Below are 21484 nucleotides of genomic sequence, written 5' to 3'. Positions count from 1 at the left end.
GTGACAGTGAGGTTCACAGGGTCCAGAGCTGTTGGCCAAGAAAGTATTCTTGAAGACGTCTATTGTGCAAAAAGGTGATTTTGTTAAAGCATGGGGACAGGACCCCGTGGGCAGGAAGTGCTGCCCTGACCATGAGGAGAGACTGGTTGTATACTCTGGAGCTGGGGGGCAGTAAAGTCCAGGGGAAGTTTCCAGTGAGATTTTCATATGCTAAAGAAGCCTCCCAGGATACTGGAGGCTTAGCTCTTGTCAAGCTAGGGTTGTTGCCCCTCCAGCAAAACGTGAACATTAAGACAGCAGGGAGATGCCTGAGAAAAGTTTTACTCTGTAGGCCTCAAGTATCTGTCAATGGGCTGCAGGCTGTAAGGAAATTGAGTTCCAGCTGCCATTTCCTTCTGCCTTTGTTTCCCACATCACTCCCACCCTACTTCTCTGTTCAATAGCCTCCTCAACAGCCAGAGTGAACATTTAAAGTTTATTTATTTATTCTGAGAAAATGAAAGAGAATCCCCAGCAGGCTCAGCACCATCAGCATAGAGCCCAACGTGGGGCTTGATCTCACCAACCAGGAGATCATGACCTGAGCCGAGATTAGGATGTGGCTGCTTAACTGCCTGAGCCATCCAAGTGCTCTAGCCAGAGCGAATGTTTTAGAGGATAAATCTGATCACATCACTCCCCTGATGAAACCCTCTGATGGCTCCCCAGTGCCTGCGGGTTAGAAGATAAACACCCATGAGGTGTTTTACAGAGCCTTTCAGATGGGACTCCTGCCCAGCACGCCCCTCGGGTCTCACATCCCCCCTACCGCCCACAGTTCTGACGGCTCCCAGCTCCCGGAACCTGATGCATTGTCCAGTCTGGGCTTCACAGCTGCCGCCTCCTGTCACCTGAAACAACTTCTCTGCCTATTTTTTCCAAGCTACCCCCAACTCATTTTCCAGGTGTCACTGGGACACGTATCGGAGCAGCAGATTAGGACGGGTTGAAATAAAGTCACAGCCTGGCTTTGCCTCCAGCTCTGCCACTTAACTGCAATGACCTTGGGCAAGCTACTTAACGTTCTGGGTTTGAATTCTCTTGCCCATACACTGGTGGCGAAAGGTTCGCTCCATGAATTGACAAGGGATGAGAGGCTTTTAAAAGGCGACCCATGTAACATTCTAAGATCTGTACCTGGTACGTGGCTAGCACTTGATGTGTCAGACATCACTATGCCCCCTTCAACAGAGTGAGCCCCAGATCTGGCTGAGAAACCCCTCCTTAAGTACTTCTGGAGCACCTGTTCTTAATTCCGTCTTCTGTTACCATTATCACGGTAACAGAGAGATTGGGTCTGTCTTGTTCACTGCTGTCCAGCTATATAGTGCCTAACACACAGTAAGTGCAAATAAATACATGTGGAACACATGAGCCAATCGTACAAACGACAGGGCCACTGCGACAATACCCATCACAGCTCCAGGACGCAAGCAACAGAAGATTTAGAAGAAGCAACAACGTTCTGCTAACAGAATTTACTGCTAAATTTGAAAGCCTCAGTTGTACCAAATATCAGTTCAACCAAATGTGAATGGATTGTGTGCCGGCCATTGTGCTCTGCAATAGGAAAACACAAAGATGAAGAAATCTTTGCCCTAAGAGGTGCTTCAAACTCCAGGTCACCATCTCTCCGCGCTGAAAGAGTGGCTCTGCTGGTCCAGATCGCACAGTTTCAAGAATACGGTATCTTGAGGCAGACGTATCTGGGTTCACATCCCATAGCTTCCTGGCTTGTGAATTGTGGGACCAGAAGCAAGTCATGTCCCGTTTCCCTGAGCCCCAAGGCTTTTCATCTGGAGGAGGCAGAAAAATAGTGCCTGTGACAGAGGGTTGCTTGTGTGGAGGCAATGAGAAAACCCACAACGCTCACCTAACCAGAAGGTGTGGCAGATAGAAAACAGGGGTACGTTTTTATTGTTAGTATTACTGCCACCCTCAGCCCCTCCCTGGACTCGGTCCACGTACCCTAGCTTCCGCCCTAATCTCTGCTACCAGCTTGCTTTCTTTTTCTTACTGCTTCAACTTAGAGACAGAAAAATACACATCTGAGCCTCAGAACTACTTGGTACCATGAAGCAAAGCTGAGCTTTTGTACCCAGAAGAGCATCAGGACACTTTTAATATCATGCTAGTTGCCAACACGGTGCCACAAGGCAGGCCAGACTTGGGGTTTTGCAATTTTCCTTTTGCTGTTTTTGGAAGGATTCTAAGAATCCGTGTCTTAGTATGGCCGGTGGCTCATGGCCCTGTGATAATCCCATGGGGATGACTTTGTCTTCTGTGGCAGATTTTGAAGAAGTTAAAAAGTTTGTTGTCTCTCTCTCTCTCTGAGAAGGTTCTTCTTTCCTGGTATACAGTATTGCTTATGGAAGGCACAAAAAAAGGGCACAAAAAGAATAATAAATAGGTCTTGCCTCTCATGCTGTCTCTTATTGATTGTTGGTGGGTGTCTGAAGTATCATCTTAAAAAGCACTCTGATGCAGCTTTAGGTTTCTGTGGGAAAGAGCACATTGATTGATTAGTCATGTCTGCCCTGGGTGGGGAATGGAGGCGGGGGCGGGGGGGGGGGCAGGTACAGTGCCAGAACTGAACATCTCTAGCTGAAAAGCACTTTTTCCAGATAGACGAGTCCATCTCCTCTCCATATTCCCCAGGCTTCTTATTTCTCTCCATTTTACCTTACTGTCTGATTCCACTGCAGTATGGCAGTTCAAAAATCAAGTTACTATTAGTTCAAATTGATTTCTTTTGATTTGAAGAAAAGAAAGCTTCAAGGATGATTCACAGAAGAAGAAAACCCTCTCAGTAATGAAGTAGAGGCCATTCATTGCCAGCGAGATCGATGGACCACCTCCCACTCAGGGCCTCCGATTTCAAAATCAAGATGCTTATTCGACCAACTTCATAATGAGAAGGAAAATAAAAGTAATCATCGTAGCTCAATTTGGCGAACAGGTTCTACTTGCCAGGCATCGTGCCTGCTCGATAATCCTTTAACCTTTAAAAAAGATACATTCCAATGCTAAAACCTTGACAAATGTTGAATTTGGGTGATGGGTGGATGGGAACTGTATTATATTACCCTTGTGTACGTTTGAAATGTTTCACAATAGGAAGTTTTAAACACATGATGCCAGATATTCTGATTTCATTGGTCTGTGAGAATCTGGGCATCAAGTAGCCTAAAAAACGTCCCACAGGTTATTGTTTTGATGACCCTGGTGTGAAATGGTCAGCCCACAGTCGCACAGCTGCCGAGTGGCTGAGCCATAATTCAACCCAGATCAACCTGAGCTCTGAGCTTGGGTCCCTAACCTCCTGTGCTAGATTCAGTCTAATTTTGGGGTGCCTAGGTGGCTCAGTAGGTTGGACATCTGACTTCGGCTCAGGTCATGATCTCACGGTTTGTGGGTTTGAGCCCTACGTCGGGCTCTGTGCTGACAGCTCGGAGTATGGAGCCTGCTTCAGATTCTGTGTCTCCTTCTCTCTCTGCCCCTCCCCAACTTGAGCTTTGTGTCTCTATGTCTATCAAAAAAGAAATGTAGATTCGGTCTAATTTTTTTTCAGCTTTATTGAAGTATAATTGACAAAAACTGTACACATTTAAGGTGTACAACGTGATGTTTTGATACATACATACACTGAAATAATTACCACAACCAAAGTAATGAACACATCTATCACCTCACATAGTTACAATTTTTTTATGAGAATAGTTAAGATCTACTTGAGGGCATATTTTAAGCTAACAATACAGTATTATTAATGACAGTCCCCATGCTGTACGTTAGATGTCTATGGCTTACTCACCCTGCGTAACTGAAACTTTGCACCCTTTGACCAACATCTCCCCACATTCCCCATCTCCCAGCCCCTGGTAACCACTGTTTTTCTCTCTGCATCCATCCTTTTGACTTTTTTTAGATTCCATATGTAAGTGAGATCACGCAGTATTTGTCTATCTGTGTCTGGCTTATTTCACTTAGCGTAAGGTCCACTAGGTTCACCCACATTGTTGCAAATGGCAGGATTTCCTTCTTTTTTAGGCAGAAGAATATTGTTGTATGTATAATACCACATTTCCTTTAACCATCCACCCACCCACCCATCCATCCATCCATCCACCCACCAACACCTGAATTGTTTCCATATTTTGGCTACTGTGAATAATGCTACAGTGGACATGGGAGGGCAGGTATCTCTTGAAGATCCTGATTTCAACTCCTTTGGAACTGTACTCAGAAGTGGGATTGCTGGAACATAGGGCAGTTCTATTTTCAGTTTTTTGAGGAAATTCCATACTGTTTTTCATAATGGCTGTAACTTTTTTGTGGTTAAATATACATAGCATAAATTTTACCATTTCAACCATTTTCCAGAGTACCATTCTGTTGCACTAAATACATCCGCAATGTTGTGCAACCCTCACCACCAATCATCTCCAGGACTTTTTATCACCCCAAGTTAAAAGTGTTATCCATTGAATATCAACTCCCCATTCGTGCTTCCCCCCAGGCCCTGGCAACCACCATTGTACTTTCTGTCTCTATGAATTTGGTTATTCTAGAAATGGAGTATTATTTGTCCTTTTGTACCTTATTTTGTGCCTTACTGTCTGTTAAGATCTATCACCTTTAGGGTTCATCAATGTTGTAGCACTTGTCAGAAATTCATTCCTTTTTTAAGGCTGAATAATAAGTATAACTTTTTTTTTAAATTTTTTTAAATGTTTTTATTTATTTTTGCGACAGAGAGAGACAGAACATGAGCAGGGGAGGGCCAGAGAGAGAGGGAGACACAGAATCGGAAGCAGGCTCCAGGCTCTGAGCTGTCAGCACAGAGCCAGATGCGGGGCTCGAACCCACAGACTGTGAGATCATGACCTGAGCCGAAGTCTGACGCTTAACCGACGAGCCACCCAGGCGCCCCAATAATAAGTATAACTTTTTAAATAAACATTTCCTGACACTGACATTGTGGTGATCAATGAAACATACTTTCTGGTATCAGTCAACGATCTCACAGCCTGGTAGTATGACAGACAGCAATGCATTAAGGTCCTAGAAAATGCACACACAGAGCTCCATGGAAGCTTCCAGTAGAAGTTTCCAGTAACTCTTCCACAGAGTTGCATCACGTTATCCATGGTCATCCATAGGAGCTCAGGTCCCTCCCTGACTGTCCGGAGTAAAATCCCAACTCCACTGCCTTTTAGCTATGAGCTACAGGGCAAGTCACTTCTCTCTGGGGCTCAATTTTTCCATCTGTAAAATCTGGATAATATCCACCTCTGAGTTCTGATCAGGCCTAAATGAGTCAGTCCATGTAAAGCACTTAGAGCAGTGCCTGGCACATTATAAGTGGTCAGAAATGATGTAAATCAATCAACTGATAATACAAAGTAATTTCTGTCTGGGGCAATCTGTAGAGAATATAGCACTTAGGTAGGTTTTTGAAAGGCAAGATTTCCTTAAGGTAGGGTAGCCAGATCAAATACAGGACATCTAGTTCAATTTGAATTTCAAATAAACAACTAACCGTTTCTTAGAAGTCGCAACTACTGGGTACTCCTCATCAAATGCTGACAAAAGGCAAGTTTCTGGGATCCCACATATTTGATACCTTAGAATACTTTAGTCACACGGATGAGTGTAAGTGAGATCGGCTGCTTGCTCCTAACTGAGCTGGACAAAGTGGCAAAAGAAAAGAAGAGCTTGAGACTTCAGAGTCAGCTCAAACTCTGCATAAATGACTTGAAAGAAACTCTTACCTCCTGCATCTCTTGTAGGGCTGAGATTGCTGAAATCATCTCGAGAGTCAATGAATTCTAATACAAATTGAATTCATAACCTCACAGGGCGACTGCTGCTCAAGTGAGGGCACTGATTAGGAAGGACTGGAATCCTGAGACTTGCAAGGGGGCACATGAGCAGATCCCAGTGAATCTTGGGACAGGGGCCCCTAAATTGAGCAGAATCTTTGCCAGACAAGCAGTCCATTCTCCCCTTCCTGTCCACCTCTACTAGTCTGAGGAGGTCAACCCTGCTTTGCTTAAAGAACCTGTGACAGTCTCCCTCGAGGTAGCTGTTTTACAATATACTTCTGATTCTCTTCGAGACCTGACCTCACCATCCCCGTTGGCTTCTAGATCTATGACCACTCAGGTCAGAGCAGGTCCCAAACGGGGGGAGGTATAAACTGTGACCCATGGGGTGGGGATGAGGGAGGCCTACACTCCAAGAGAACTACAGGACTTTTAAAAATTTATACATAGAAACCTGGCAAGATTTCATGGGAACAGATATTAAGGGTGTGGGATAATAGTGGAAGGAATATAAATTCCCCAAATTTTCTTTTCTTTTCCCCAAATGTATTGATTTGAGCCCACTGAGTAGAGATTCTGCAGCTTAGAGGGTTAGAAAGAGCTCTAGGGGCACCTAGGTGGCTCGGTTGGTTGAGCATCCAACTCTTGGTTTTCCGTTCGGGTCACAATCTCAGCGTTCATGGGTTCGAGACCTGCATTGCGCTCTGAGCTGGCAGCGCGGAGCCTGCCTGGGATTCTCGCTCTGTCCCTCTCTCTCTGTCCCTCCCTTGCTCTCTCTCTCTCTCTCTCAAAATAAATAAGCACTAAAAAAAATAAATACAAGTCTTCGAAAGAAAGAAAGAGAAAGAAAGAGAGAGAGAGAGAGAGAGAGAAAGAATGGAAGGAAGGAAGGAAGGAAGGAAGGAAGGAAGGAAGGAAGGAAGGAAGGGAAAGAGCGAGCTTTAATGGTTTGCTTGGTCGGCTGGCTGGAGCAGGAGGCGGCCCACGGCAGACAAAGCTGGGACACCAGCGCACTGATGGTGTGCTGCAGAGGAAGGCAGAGGGAGGTGTCCAAGGCCCAGGGCTTAGGGAGACTGGAACGCCAGCGTGGATTTACCGTGGAAGACTTGCTCATCTGCCTCGGGAGGGTCACCACAACTGTGAGAAATAAATCAGTGAGGGGAGCCCCAGCATCCTTACAGAGATCTGTGGTCGTCCTTCTCTGTACGTCAGAAATTACGGTGGGAAATGCAGCTAAGTGGGGGATTTCTAAGTGCAGCGGGGACAACGGGATCCTGGGGTGTTGGGGCCCAGTGGCGGCTCTTCATCAGCAAAGGCAAGGTGGGCATGGTTACAGTAAGGGACAGTGGAGTCAAAACGGTCCTCAGAACAGTCAGACACGCAGACTTACAGGGCTGGCCAGCTGATCACAGTGCCGCTGGAAAATAAATACAGGCACAGTCTACTAAATTCTTACTTGATCTGTAGAAACAGAAGAGTTTAGGTCAAGTGAAAAGAAGTCTAAGTTGAATCACCAAAACAGAGTGTGATGGCCCCTCAGTCAATTCCCAGACTTGAGCCAGCTGACAGAACCCGGGAACCTTTGAATGCAAGGGAAGCTTGCACACTGCCCTGCCCCCAATTTGTACTGTTGATCTTTCTCTCGGTCTTCCCCAGAGGGACCTATGACCTTATACCAGGCTGACTGTGCATGGGGGAAAAGGCAAGCATCAGACCTTTTGGGGACTGGCTGTGACTGACACTAATTCCAGGGGACACAAGACCTCACTATGATTCACTAGTCAGAGTAGGGGCTTATGGAGGTCAGGCAATCAGTCAGGAGCTCACCTCCTTTTCACAGTGAATCCTGCGGGTCCCTGGAGCCAGCCAGTGGTTTCATTTCTCCACGGCTAGAATGCACAATTGGAATAGACATGTTCAGGAATGGGCTCCCTGAAACTCAAGTCCAACTGGGCATCCTGTATTTTTATTTACTAAGCCTGGCAATCCTACCTGAAGGAAACTCCAGGTGGGGAAAAACACGTAGTGCACAAATGTTTCTCTCCGAGGGCAGGAGAATAAAGTTTTGTTAGGAAGATTATGACCCTGAACTGGACCTCAAATGGCAAAAACCGGAGGCCAAAAGATGTGAAGTTCAGGGGAGTGAGGGGCTTGGGAAAAAGTTCTAGAAATTTCACTTTTTATTTTACTATTTTTTAAATAAATGTTTTAATCTATTTTTGAGAGAGAGAGAAAGAGAGAGATGGTGGGTAGGAGGGAGAAGGGCACAGAGGTGGGGACAGAGGATCTAAAGTAGGCTCAGCGCTGAAAGCAGAGAGCTTGATGCAGGACCCGAACCCATGAACTGCGAGCTCGTGACCTGAGCAGAGATCAAGAGTCGGACACTTAACCGACTGAGCCCACTCAGGTGCCCCTAAAATTTCACTTTCGGCCAGGTAGTCCATAGCCAAAACAACCTCCCCAAACCAAATGAAACCTAAGCCAAACCAGACCTCTGCAGTCCTTCCTCAGTTGATTAATTTCTAGGAAGTTCCCTTTACTAGGTCTGCTGATTACAAAACAAATTGTCTGTGATGATTTAGACCGCACAGTGCAGAGCGGAACATTCACATCAAAAGAATTGCATGCTTTGAGCTGACGCAAGAGCCAGCCGCCTTTGTGAATTTGCTGCTTGGAGTATGTGCCTTGAGGGCAGGAAGTGTTTAAAGTGCTTGAAGTAGTTTGAACTGGTCAGTTCAGGGGAGGGCCAACCACACGGTCATTTGGTGCTGGATACTAGAAGACCTGCGGGTGCACCTGCCCTCTATCACAGCAATTCCACTTGGACCAATTTATCCCAAAGCAAAAACCAGCTAACTGCAGGAAGATGCGTGTCCCACGATGTTACTGCAGTGACGATTAGAAGTAGAACCCCAGAAATCCCCTATATTGCTTCTTAAATGGCAAATTGAGTAGTGTTGAAACATGCATACAATGAAATGTTAGGGAGCCATCAAAAAGGTTTGTATGGGATTTTTTTTTTTTTTGACAGAGGAAAAACGTTCCACATCCATTGTTAAATGAATAAAATTATAAAACTGGATCTAATACGCTCCTCTTTGTGTCTAAGAAGAAAAAGTACACGTTCCAAGCAGAAGACAGACAATGGGGAAGAAATTCATAGACACGGATTCTGCGATGGGCTTATGAGGGATCACTGAATGTAGCTTTGGTCTTGTTCTGTACCTGCTTCTCTGTATTTTTCAAGCTCTTCTAAAATAAAGATGGCCTTTCTAAACAATCAAACCAGCTTAAAGGAAATAATACAAAGCTGCCAGGGCCTCATGGGAACTGCGAAGACTCGGACCCTGCTCTTTGACAGCTGTCTACACTGGGAGCCCCTGGGGATGCGTGAGGTTTTGTGAAGGCCGTGATTCCCCAGAGAGTCATTCTTGGCACTTTTCTCCCCTTGTCATATCGCCATCGTCTTAATCCCACATCTGGAATACACTTGGCGTGTGTTAAGGAAGTCTTGTGATCCCACTGCGGACTGCCTTACTCTTGGTGTGTCCTTTTCCTGGTCCTCTGTCCTCCATCGCGCCTGAGGTTCTGACAACAGCTTGGGGATGGCTCTCGTCATGCCTACCATGTAGACCGTTTATGGTGTTGCTTTCCTGCTTGTTTTTTTTTTTAACCACCCAGTCTGTGTTACTCTTCTCTCCCTCCCTCCCTCCCTGCCACTTTTCAAATATTTGCCCAACCTGCCACCCATTGCACACTGACTGAGACAACTCAGGCTGGTGGCATTTTCTGGGTTGGGCTCCCGCATCACTTAACCCAGTGGTCTCCATCCTTGCTGCATCTTAGAATCACATGGAAGAGCTTCTTAAAAATACAATGCCAGGGCCCTCCCTCAGAGATTCTGATATACTTGATCTAGGATGGGAGTTGTTTTAAAGTCTTCCCCCAAGCGATTCTAACTCATGGCCTATGGTGAGAAGCCCTGCCTTTGCCCTTAGGCATCTGCAGGTCTAAAAGGAGAAAAGTCTCCAGGGAACCTACTTCTGCACAGGGACTCCCACTGGTCTGTGCTCTGTGCCCAAATGGATCCGACCAGCAAGACCTCTGCCTCAAATTAACCCCGACAATCAAAAATGTTGCTCTTGCTGCTAAGGCTCTTGTCCAGATCGGGAGGCTTGAGTCAGCCGAGAAATTCCCACTTGGCTCATTCCAGGATTGACTGACGTGTATTTTCTCTCCTAAATGCACAGACCAGCACCCTGTATGTCTCTCTTCTGCTGTCACTCAGCATATCAGGGAGGCTGACAAGAATCCATCCTGCTCTCCCAGAATGCTCACCAGGCTCTGTCAGGTTAATTCCAGCTTTCTTCTTCTCTTCTGCTTCAGGACCTCATCATCTCTTTCCTGGATGTGTATAACAGCCTCCTAACCAGCCTCCCCCTGGTCCCTGCCCCATCCCTGTCATGTCATGCCACAGGGATCTTTCTAGATTCTCTGTCCCCTGGCCATGTCATTCCCTCACATCAAAACCTTGAATAGTTCCTAACCACCTGACTTGTAACACTGTTGATAGAATAATCTTTGTGAAATTAATTGTAACTGTCATATTTTTTGGAGTTCTTACTATGTGCCAGGCGCTCGGCGAAGCACATTACATGCACGGGCTTATTTTTCAAAATGTTTCATTACAAAAATGTTCAAACATACAAAAAAGGAGAAAGAATAACACAGGTGCCCACTCTCTTCTCCGTAATTTTCAAATTCAAAGATCTCTAAAGTCCAGAAGTTTATCATGCATCTGGTGCTAAAACTCATTTGGTAGAAAAGCTGACCTGAGTAAGCATGAAATGGTGTCTCGATTTAACCCACTTAGTGTGAATATTCAAACATATTGTTGCAGGCATATTAGTATGTTATATTATGGAGTACTCTCCAGACTTTCGTTAAAGGTGTGATACAACATACAGTTGCACTTGAATGCCTTTCCAAAATCTAGAAACATTTGAAATAAAAAACACAGCATTTTTAGAACTGTATGCCTGTACAAGGAGCACCTATGTACCTGCAACAGAGATCAGCAACTCCTCACATTTTGACATACTTGTTTTTTTGTCAATTTATAGATTGTATATAGATAGAGATGTATAAAGATCTAATGATACAGATATATCGATGATACATGTACAGATATAGATGATGCAGATAGATACGATGGTGGTCTCCTCCTAAAAATATATCCATATCAAATCCCTTCAACCTGTGAATGTTACCTCATCTAGAAAAGAAGTCTTGGCCAACTAATTTTTGACAAAGCAGGAAAGAATATCCACTGGAATAAAGACAGTCTCTTCAGCAAGTGGTGCTGGGAAACCTGGACAGCGACATGCACAAGAATGAACCTGGACCACCTTCTTACACCAGACACAAAAATAAACTCAACATGGATGAAAGAGCTAAATGTAAGACAGGAAGCCATCAAAATCCTCAAGGAGAAAGCAGACAAAAACCTCTTTGACCTTGGCCACAGCAACTTCTTACTCAACATGTCTCTGGAGGCAAGGGAAATAAAAGCAAAAGTGAACTACTGGGACCTCGTCAAAGTAAAAAGCTTCTGCACAGCAAAGGAAACAATCAGCAAAACTAAAAGGCAACCGACAGAAAGGGAAAAGATATTTGCAAATGACATATCAGATAAAGGGTTAGTATCCAAAATCTATAAAGAACTTATCAAATTCAACACCCCCAAAAATGAATTATCCAGTGAAGAAATGGGCAAAAGACATGAATAGACACTTCTCCAAAGAAGACATCCAGATGGCTAACAGAAACATGAAAGAATGCTCAACATCACTCATCATCAGGGAAATACAAATCAAAACCACAATGAGATACCACCTCACACCCGTCAGAATGGCTAACATTAACATCTCAGGCAACAACAGATGTTGGCAAGGATGCAGAGAAAGAGTGTCTCTTTGGCACTGCTGGTGGGAATGCAAACTGGTGCAGCCACTCTGGAAAGCAGTGTGGAGGTTCCTTGAAAAATTAAAACTAGAACTACTCTACCTCAGCAATGGCACTACTAGGTATTTATCCAAGGGACACAGGTGTGGTGTATCGAAGGGGGACATGCACCCCAATGTTTACAGTGGCACTATCAACAATAGCCAAAGTATGGAAAGAGCCCAAATGTCCCTCGATGGATGAATGGATAAAGAAGATGTGGTATATATATGCAATGGAGTATTACTCGGCAATCAAAAAGAACGAAATTTTGCCATTTACAACTACGTGGATAGAACTGGAGGGTATCATGCTAGTGAAATTAGTCAGAGAAAGACAAATATCTTATGACTTCATATGACAAATTTAAGATACAAAACAGATGAACATAAGGGAAGGGAAGCAAAAACAACATAAAAACAGGGAGGGGGACAAAACAGAAGAGACTCATAAATATGGAGAACAAACGAGGGTTACTGGAGGGGGTGTGGGAGGTGGGATGGGCTAAATGGGTAAGGGGCATTAAGGAATCAACTCCTGAAGTCACTGTTGCACTATATGCTAACTAACGTGGATGTGCATTTAAAAATAAATTAAATTAAAAATAAGTACATAAATAAAAAAGAAAAGAAAAAAAGAAGTCTTTGCAGATTAAATTCAGGATCTTTATTTTTTAATATTTATTTTTGAGAGAGAAAGAGAGAGGGCTCACAAGGAGGGGAGGGGTAGAGAGAGGTGGAGGACAGAAGATCCCAAGCAGGCTCCGCCCTGACAGTAGAGACCCCAATGCGGGCTCGAACCCACAGAGAGATCATGACCTGATCTGAAGTCGGATGCCTAAGTGACTGAGCCACCCCGGTGCCCCTTAATTCAGGAACGCAAGCTAAGGTGATCAACCTGGGTAATTCAGACCCTAAGCCCAATGACAAGTGTCCTCATAAGACACACGCAGACAGAAGAGGAGAGACAGCGTGAAAATGGAAGCAGAGATCTGGATGATAAGACCACGAGCCGAGGAAAGCCGGGAATATGGGAAGTGGAAGAGGCAAGGAAGGACTCTCCCAGAGAGCCTCAGACCAGGAGTGGCCCTGCCCACATCTTGATTTGGGACTTCTGGCCTCCATAACTGAGAGAATAGATTTCTGTTGTTTCAAGCCACCCAGTTGGTGGCCATTTGCTGTAGCAGCCCTGGGAAATGGATACAGATTTAAATACAGGCATAGATACTGACAATGTCGTGGACAAAGGCTGAACCACTTGAAAGAACTTACAGACCTCAGGACCCTTCACTGCTAAATCCTTCCCTGCCTGCATCTTGTGTAGCCCCCCCCAGAGCCCCGTGAGAGACATATACACGTTTTTTTTAAACCAACTTATGCAGCCATCACCATAAATCTGTTTTAAAACATTTCATCACCTTAACACGATCCCTCGTGTACATTTGTTGTTACTTCCCGTCCCCATCCCGCATCCCCATCCCCAGGCAACCTCTAATCTATCTTCTGTTCATATAGCTTTGCCTTTTCTGAATATTTCATATAAATGGACCATACAATGTGTGGTCTCTTGTATCCAGCCTCTTTCCCTGAGCATGTGTTTTTTTAATGTTTATTTAGAGAGAGAGAGAGAACATATGCATGTGTGTGCAAGTGGGGGAGGGTCAGAGAGGGAGAGAGAATCCCAAGCAGTCTCCACACTGTTAGCACAGAGCCCAACGCAGGGATAGAACTCATAAACTCAGCTCTTGACCTGATCTGAAATCAAGAGTCTGGCGCGTAACCAGCTGAGCCACCCAGGCACCCCCTGAGCATAGTATTTTTGCGGTTCATCCATGTATCTGTAGATTGTCTCTTTTTATTGTTGACTAGGATTCCACCATATGGATACATCACATTTTGCCTTTCCAGTTACCAACCAACGGACATTTAGGTTTCCAGTTTTTGTCTAGCCCGTGAAATGTTAACTTGGGCTAGTGGGGAGACTCCATAGCTACCATCAACTCCTTGACATGACACGCAAAATCTATATGTGGGTGGTATGGGTGTGTGTGTGTTTCTTTTTCTGCCCAAGGTAACAAGATGAAAAATGGTCTGAGATCTACTATTGTTCCCATTGCAGAGGCCAGGAAATGGAGGCGCATAAAAAGGATGCCCAGTTCTATTTCTTGCCACTCCTAGAGTCAGAGTCAAAACACGGGAATTGCCCCAGACCTGCGATGGAATGTATGAGCACACATTCCAGAAGGAGAACTTAGGGAGTCATGAACCCCAGCAGGAAGAAGGAGCTAAGGGCAGGCAGTGGCCCATGCCTTTGAAAAATAGAAGCTACCACAAGGATTCCCTGCAAGGAAGCATTTAGAAACAAGGAAATTGGGCACCCCTGCCATGCTCAAGCCAACAACGAGAGCTTCAGTGCCTGTAGGAGTTGTGCCTGTCCTACAATCTGATACTCTGTCCTTCCTGCTCCAGGTCGATGGAGTCAGCCAGCATCAGTCAATGAGGTGACTGGGCTAGGGCGGCTGTCTCCTCAGTGGGGACGCCTGCGTTTGTCTGAGCAAGATGACACAGGCAGACAGCATTACTGGGTCAGCCGCAATGAGGTAGGAGCTGGCTGGGGAACTAACAAGCTCATAAATTGGAGAGGAATCAGACTATCAGATGGCAGAGGCAGGACACAACACAGCTACCCACTGGAGTCTCTGCCATAACTCAGGGAAAGCATAATATTTTCCCCAGGAAGGGGTCATCTGAAGAGCAAATCAAATCAGGATGCTCATTTAGAGGGGGAATTTATGTCTCTATTAGCAAAGTACCCCACGACGCTGAGGAAGGAGCTGGGAGAAGAGGCTGGATCATCTGTGTTTCAATCTTCAAAGAGGGGCTCCCTTGGTGACAAGACCCTTCTGGCACTTGCAAGGAGTGGGGAGCTCAGAAAACCTGGCCAAGGGGCAGTCTGTGAGGTCCCTGAAGGATCCTGTTGGGGGCGTCAAGGAGAAGGTGGGACAAGCCGATGTTCCCCATCACCCCTCAATTTAATCAGGGTAATGAGTTGGTTTATAGAAGAAATTCTGAACAATTTCGCTTAGTATAAAGCATTCTGAAAAAAAAATTTGAAACCCCTATAGCACATCTTTCAGTTAAGCCACTGCAATTGGCAACAGCGTTCATTCAATGATGATAAATGAGCACTTACTGTGTAGAAAGCATTGTGCCGGGTACTGGAGACAAGGTGTGCACAAAACAAGTGTGATCTTTGACCTCTCGGAGTTTTCAGTCTCCCGGGGGACAGAGACACTGGAAAGAATGAATTCACAAAAAATATATTTAATTATAAGTTGCCGTAAGTTTGATACAGAGAAGGGTAATATGAGACAGAACACCCGCAAAGAGGGAACAGGGTAGCCAGAGAAGGCTTCTCAGAAGAAAAGACATTTAAACTGAAACCAGAAGTGAGTGGGAATATTTGGAGAAAAAAGATGGATTTGTGAGGAGACTCAGCTGTTTCCTAAAATTCTACAATTTTCTCTGAACAAAACACCCACAGGCAGAGAGAGTAAGGTGACCCCTAAGAATAAAAAGCCCATATTGTTTTAATTTCTTTTTTTCAATTTTTCTACTAATGGGCTCATTTCCTATAATGCCCAGTGCCAGCACCCTGGATGGCATCAAACACAGTGGAGGACTCAAAGACAATGGCCCTGCGCATGGCATTTGCATGGAGATGCTTCCAGGAACCTCAGGTAACTCATTCATCCATTCATTTGTTCAACAACATTTGCTGTTTATTTGTGATGGGCCAGGGACTGGGCTGGAGTAATGAGAGAGGTGTGAATCCAGATCTCATACACAGCTTAAAACAAAGTAAGGAAAGGCAAGTCAGTGGGCAGTATGGGGAGGACACAAGGGACCCTAATGAGGGACTGTGGGTCACAGATTAACAGGTGGAGTGTCCTTGAGAGCATGCACAGTGGTGCCCAGCTACCTGGATCTGAAGCCCAGCTCTGTCACTCCCTGTTTTATCCCAGGTGAGTGGCTTGCCCTCTGTGCATCCCTTTCCTCCCTTTTAAAATAGTACCTCTTCAGATTATTATGAGGTTTGAAGTATTAATATTTGCAAAGCCATACATAGTAAGGGCTATAGAATTGTTTGATAAGTGGATTTTAGCAAGATGGAAATAAATGCATTTTACTTTTTTAAAAAAACTTTACATGTAGAAAGTATAAAGAACTATATAAATATAACTATGTAGTCACCAAAGTTGAGAAAAGTTATCAGATTCGTATAAGTGTGTGTGTGTGTGTGTGTGTGTGTGTGTGTGTGTGTGTGTGTGTAGCAACCCTAATCCCTGTGTTCTCTTACCTAGGACACCTCCCTTGCCCATTATTATGAACTTGGTATGTACGTGTCCCTTCTAGTCCATGTTTTTATGATTTATCACCTATATGTACTTATAAACTCAGGTGCCTGGGTGGCTCTGTCGGTTAAGCATCCAACTTTGGCTCAGGTCACTATCTCCCTATTCAGAGGTTCAAGCCCCGCATTGGGCTCTGTGCTGACAGCATGGAGCCTGCTTGGGATTCTCTCTCTCTCTCTCTCTCTCTCTCTCTCTCTCTCTCTCTCTCTCTTTCTCTCTCTCTCACTCACTCATTGCTTCCCTCTTTGCCCCTCCCCCACTCGTGCTTTCCCACTCTCTGTCTCTCTCTCTTAAAGTAAATAAATATATAAAATAAAGTGTCATCGTCAGTTCAGAGGGTCAGTTGCAGATTCAGCTTGACCCCATACTGCCAAAGTGCTCTCCACAGTGTTGCACAAGTTTCCACTCCCACCAGCAGTGTGCATTAAAGCATTAAACCTGGATCTTCTCAACCAAGGTGAAGAACATGAAGCTGTTTCTGTATTCATTTTATTTCGAAGGACCCCCACCTTAGGTGAAAGTAATGACCAAACAGATTAAAATCCATTCACATCCTGCATTTTATGGTCTAAATTTAACTGGCCAACATTCAGATGGATTGGAGCTATTAGCATCTAAAGTGTCATGGCCTTTGTTCCCACATCTTTTGCACTTCCCCACCCTTAAACCTTTGTCCTTTTATCCCCTTCCTGTCTTCTTCCACATTCTTTAGTTTGTATGTGGTTTCTCAGTTAATACATAGCTAATAGCTCTTACTTTTCTTGTGTTTTTAACTGCTTAAGTCTATGTGGATGTAAGAGTGAAAATTCATTTGATAGAAATACTTGCATGTATTTAAAGACCCAATTGCTCCCCTGGAGCTTGTATGTTCAAAGGATAATTAATCTTGGGGCGGCTGGGTGGCTCAGTCAGTTAAGCGTCTGACTTCAGCTCAGGTCATGATCTCCCGGTTCATGGGTTTGAGCCCTCCGTGGGGCTATGTGCTGACAGCTTGGAGCCTGGAGCCTGCTGCAGATTCTGTATCTCCCTCTCTCTCTCTCTGCCCCTCCTCTGCTCATGCTCTGTCTCTCTCGCTCTTTTGAAAATAAATATTAACAAATTTTTAAAAAGAATGATTAATCTGTGTAATAAACTGATTACTACAGTCACTACACTAAAAACTAAACAAAACAAAACAAAACCTGGATCTTTTCAGCCTGAAATAACTGTGTCCCAAAATTCTCCCAAAGATATATGGACCTTTGCATCCATCTTAGTCTCCTATCCTTACCACATCTCGTGAGACAGGGCTTGAGAGTGCCAGAGGACAGAACTGAGGTGCAGGGGAGTCTCCAGGCTCGTCCACAGCTGTCAGGGTCTTTGAGTGGGAATCAGAGCATCGTGCACTCCTTTCAGTTATGCTGACCTTTAGACCAGTGGTATCTCAGCTGTGTTCCTTAGAGCAACAGGATTCTATGGTGTCATCCGAGTTAAGGGGAGGGGGTCATGAAAAAGAAGGTGGAAAGGGAAGATGACCAGAAAAAATTTTAGGTGCCCTCCCCCAATCTCAGCCCAGGTAGTTCTGCCCTAGCCTGTCTGCCTGCTTAGAAAGACTTTATTTGGGGAAAAAAGAAGAGTCCACTGCTTAAAAAGAGAGGGAAGGGGAAGCCTACATTTATTAAAGAATGTGAATCAATAATTAATAATCTTCCAAAACAGAAAGCACCAACTACTTAAAAAAGAAATTATACCAACTCTCCGCAATCTTTTTCAGAAGATAGAATCTGAGAGGTACATTCTAACTCATTCTATGAGGTAGGCATTACCCTAAAACCAAAACCAGATAAAGACATTATAAGGAAACTACAGACCAATGTCTGTCATGAACGTATATCAATATCTCTTACACAAAAATCCTTAACAAAATATTAGCAAATTAAATCCAAAAATGCATAAAAATTATATAGCATGACCAAGTGCCATTTATCCCAGGTAGGTAAGACTGGCTCAACAGACAAAAATCAACTATGTAATACAATACAATTAATGTAATCCATTACATCAACCAAGAACAATCGTGTGATCATATTGATACAGAAAAAGTATTTGGCAAAATCCAATACCCATTCGTGATAAAAACTCTTACTAAATTAGTTTTAGAGAGGGATTCCTTCAGGTTGATTTAAACACCCCCCCCCCCCACAAAAAAGCCCTACTGCTAACATCATACTTAATGGTGAGAAACTTGAATCTTTCCCACTAAGATAAGGAATTAGGCAAGTTTATCTTCTCCTACCATTGCTTTTCAATATTATACTGGAAGGTCTAGATAATGTAATAAGGCAAGAAAAGGAAATAAAATGTATACAGCTTCAAAAGGAAGAAATAAAGCTGTTTTTGTCCTCAGATGACAGGATCATGTATATAGAAAATGTGAAACAATCTATAACAAAACAAGACAACAAAAACTCCTGCAATAAGTGATTATGGCAGTGTTTCAGGATACAAGATTAATATACAACAATTAATCATTTTCTTACATACCAACAAGGAACAAGTGGAATTTGAAATAAAAAACACAACACCATTTAAAAAAAAAAGGAAAAGAGGGGCCCCTGAGTGGATCAGTCAGTTAAGCATCAGACTCTTGATCTCAGCTCAGGTCTTGCTCTCAGGGTCATAAGTTCAAGCCCCATGTTGGGCTCTGTACTGGGTGTGAAGTCTACTTAAACACACACACACCACACCACACACACACCACACCACACCATTTACAAGTAGCACTCCCCCAAATGAAATACTATGGTATAAATCAAATAGAATATGCGCATGATCTTTGAGGAAAATGATAAAACTCCAATGAAAGAAATCAATGAACTAAATAGAGAGGTTCCCTGTTCATGGATAGACTCAACATTGCCAAGGTGTCAGTTCTTCCCAATTTGATCTAGAGATCCAATGCAATGCCAAAGTTCTGGCAAGTTATTTGGTGGATATTGACAAACTATTTTTAAAGTTTTTATGAAGAGATGAAAGACCCAAGATAGCCAACACAACACTGAAGGAAAACAACATTGAACTGACAGTGACCTATTTCAAAACTTACTATAAAGCCACAGCAATCCAGAAATCCTGTAGCAGTGAGTCACACAGAGAGAGAGTCAGGACACCAAGGCTTTTCTTTCCATGAAGCAGCTTTATTCGTGCCAGCACGGGCTCAGTGAGCTAAGACCCAAAAGGCCGAGCCCTGAGTGCAGTGGGAGGTTGCCTTTTGTACATTTTTTGCTCCTTTGTCTCCCATATATGGTAACATACAGTCTGAATGGGCAGTCTAGGTTACAGAGTTGGAAGGAACGTCGCACATGTGCGCACAGCCAGGTTGTCTTCATTTGTCTTGAGATTTTCACCACATTCATTAGGGTGGGGTTCTACCACAATCCTGCCACCTAAGGGGTATTGCCCTTTCTCCCATGGGAGTTTATTAGAGTGGGTATTTGGAGTTGGGTATTTCCCTTTCCTGGGGTTAGTTATGTTCTGAAAAAAACCCAGGGGTTAGATTCTGGCTAACTAGTTTCTCCTGAGAGGGCAAATTTTGTAAGAATAGAGTGTTCTGGCATATTTTGAAATGGTTCCCTTCCATGCCCTGCACCCCGCCCTTGCCCCCCTCCCCCATTAAAAGCACGGGGGATTTTTCTCCAATGTTTATTGTGAGAAACTGGTCAAGTTCCTGGAGGTAAATCTCACAATACTGTGGGAGCCTTGCTATGAAGTTGTGGGGGGAGGGGACACAAACATTCAGTCTATAGCAAGCAAGTCTATATGATATTGTCTCATTGCTATTTTTAATTTTGATTTCCCTGATGACAGATGATAATGAGCATCTTTTCAAATGTTTATTTTCAATTTGTAATCTGAGGTGCCTGTTCAGGACTTTTGCCCTTTTTTAAAATTGGGTTGTTTTCTTACTGTTGAGCTTTAAGAGTTCATTGTATAGTTTGGATGCTAGACTGTTATGAAATACATGTTTTGAAATTATTTTCTCCTTGTCTGTGGCTTGTTTGATATTCTTTTAGGTAGAAGCTAAGTTTATAAAAAGTGGGTTAATTTAAAGAAAAAATGTTATGAAAATATAGTGAATCCCTATAAGGAACTAAGTACAGATGGTAATTGAATGTGGAAGAAATCTTTTTTTAAAAAAAATTTTTAACGTTTATTTTTGAAAGAGAAAGAGACAGAGCACGAGTGGGGGAGGGGCGGAGAGAGAAGGAGACACAGAATTTGAAGCAGGCTCCAGGCTCTGAGCTGTCAGCACAGAATCTGACATGGGGCTCGTGAGATCATGACCTCAGCCAAAGTCGGATGCTTAACCAACTGAACCACCCAGGGGCCCAGAATGTAGCAGAAATCTTAGTGGCAGTAAACACATGAACAAAATACAGGAAATGCTCCTTTAGGTTAAAGTGTCTCTGTCTCTGTCCCTGGTACACACACTCCGCTTACACAGAATAAGTCAAATTCCACCTCATGGGAATGTTCATGTCTCAGGTAACATTTTGGACCCTGGTTTACAGAGCACAGTTAGATTATTATTCTAGCAGTTTGCACATGTGGGAAGTTAATTATTCCAAGTCTGTAAGAAAGAGTTTTTACCAAGTAGTACATGCAACACATACACACACACTATAATGTAAGTTTTAAATCCAGTTGAAGGTGCAAAGAAAGGAAACTGGTATCTTCATTCAAAAACACAATGTTTTAGTTTAACTGAATTCTTACCCCCGGAAAATGTGTCTTCCATGGGTCTCTAAACACCCGAGTTTTCACACTATCTTGCTTCTTGTGAATTCACAGAAGCAAGAAAGGCACATTCCCCCCACATCTTAACAAAAATCCTTGGCATTTCTGAATCAACAGTGGAACAATAGCATGAGCTAAAGCTGGGGGCAGAAGGGAGATAGGTGTGTTCAATGACCTGAGAGAAAGTGGGTGGCCCGACTGTTGCGGGGGTGAGCGGAGAGTGAGATGTTGCCAGGGAGGTGGGCAGGGCCAGTTGTGTGGGGCCTCAGATGCCACTTTAAGCATTTTGAAAGCAAAGCAAAGGTCATCGAAGAAGTAGTTGTGGAGGGGGGGGGGCGGGGGTGACATGATAACATTTGACTTTCACATTAAAAAAAAAAGTAGTTCCTATTCACCATATATTCCTAAGAAGGGTGGTTTCAGG

At 43.9% G+C, this 21484-nt stretch overlaps 1 long non-coding RNA gene across 2 annotated transcripts in view; it reads right to left on the bottom strand.

Moving 5' to 3' along the window:
• Positions 1-461: 461 nt before the first annotated feature.
• Positions 462-21484, bottom strand: part of LOC131501559 (uncharacterized) — a 231149-nt gene continuing 210126 nt past the window's right edge. For both annotated transcript variants that reach the window (XR_009256831.1, XR_009256832.1), the window contains 2 exons: positions 15063-15163; positions 462-2536 (listed from right to left, as the gene is read on the bottom strand). This is a non-coding gene — a long non-coding RNA (uncharacterized LOC131501559). The remainder of the gene's footprint in view (positions 2537-15062; positions 15164-21484) is intronic.

This window comes from Neofelis nebulosa, chromosome 18 (genome assembly GCF_028018385.1).
Source record: "Neofelis nebulosa isolate mNeoNeb1 chromosome 18, mNeoNeb1.pri, whole genome shotgun sequence".
In the NCBI taxonomy this organism is placed as follows: domain Eukaryota; kingdom Metazoa; phylum Chordata; class Mammalia; order Carnivora; family Felidae; genus Neofelis; species Neofelis nebulosa.
The sequence above is the reverse complement of the archived record's forward strand: the minus strand, read 5'-3'. Positions and strand labels throughout refer to the sequence as shown.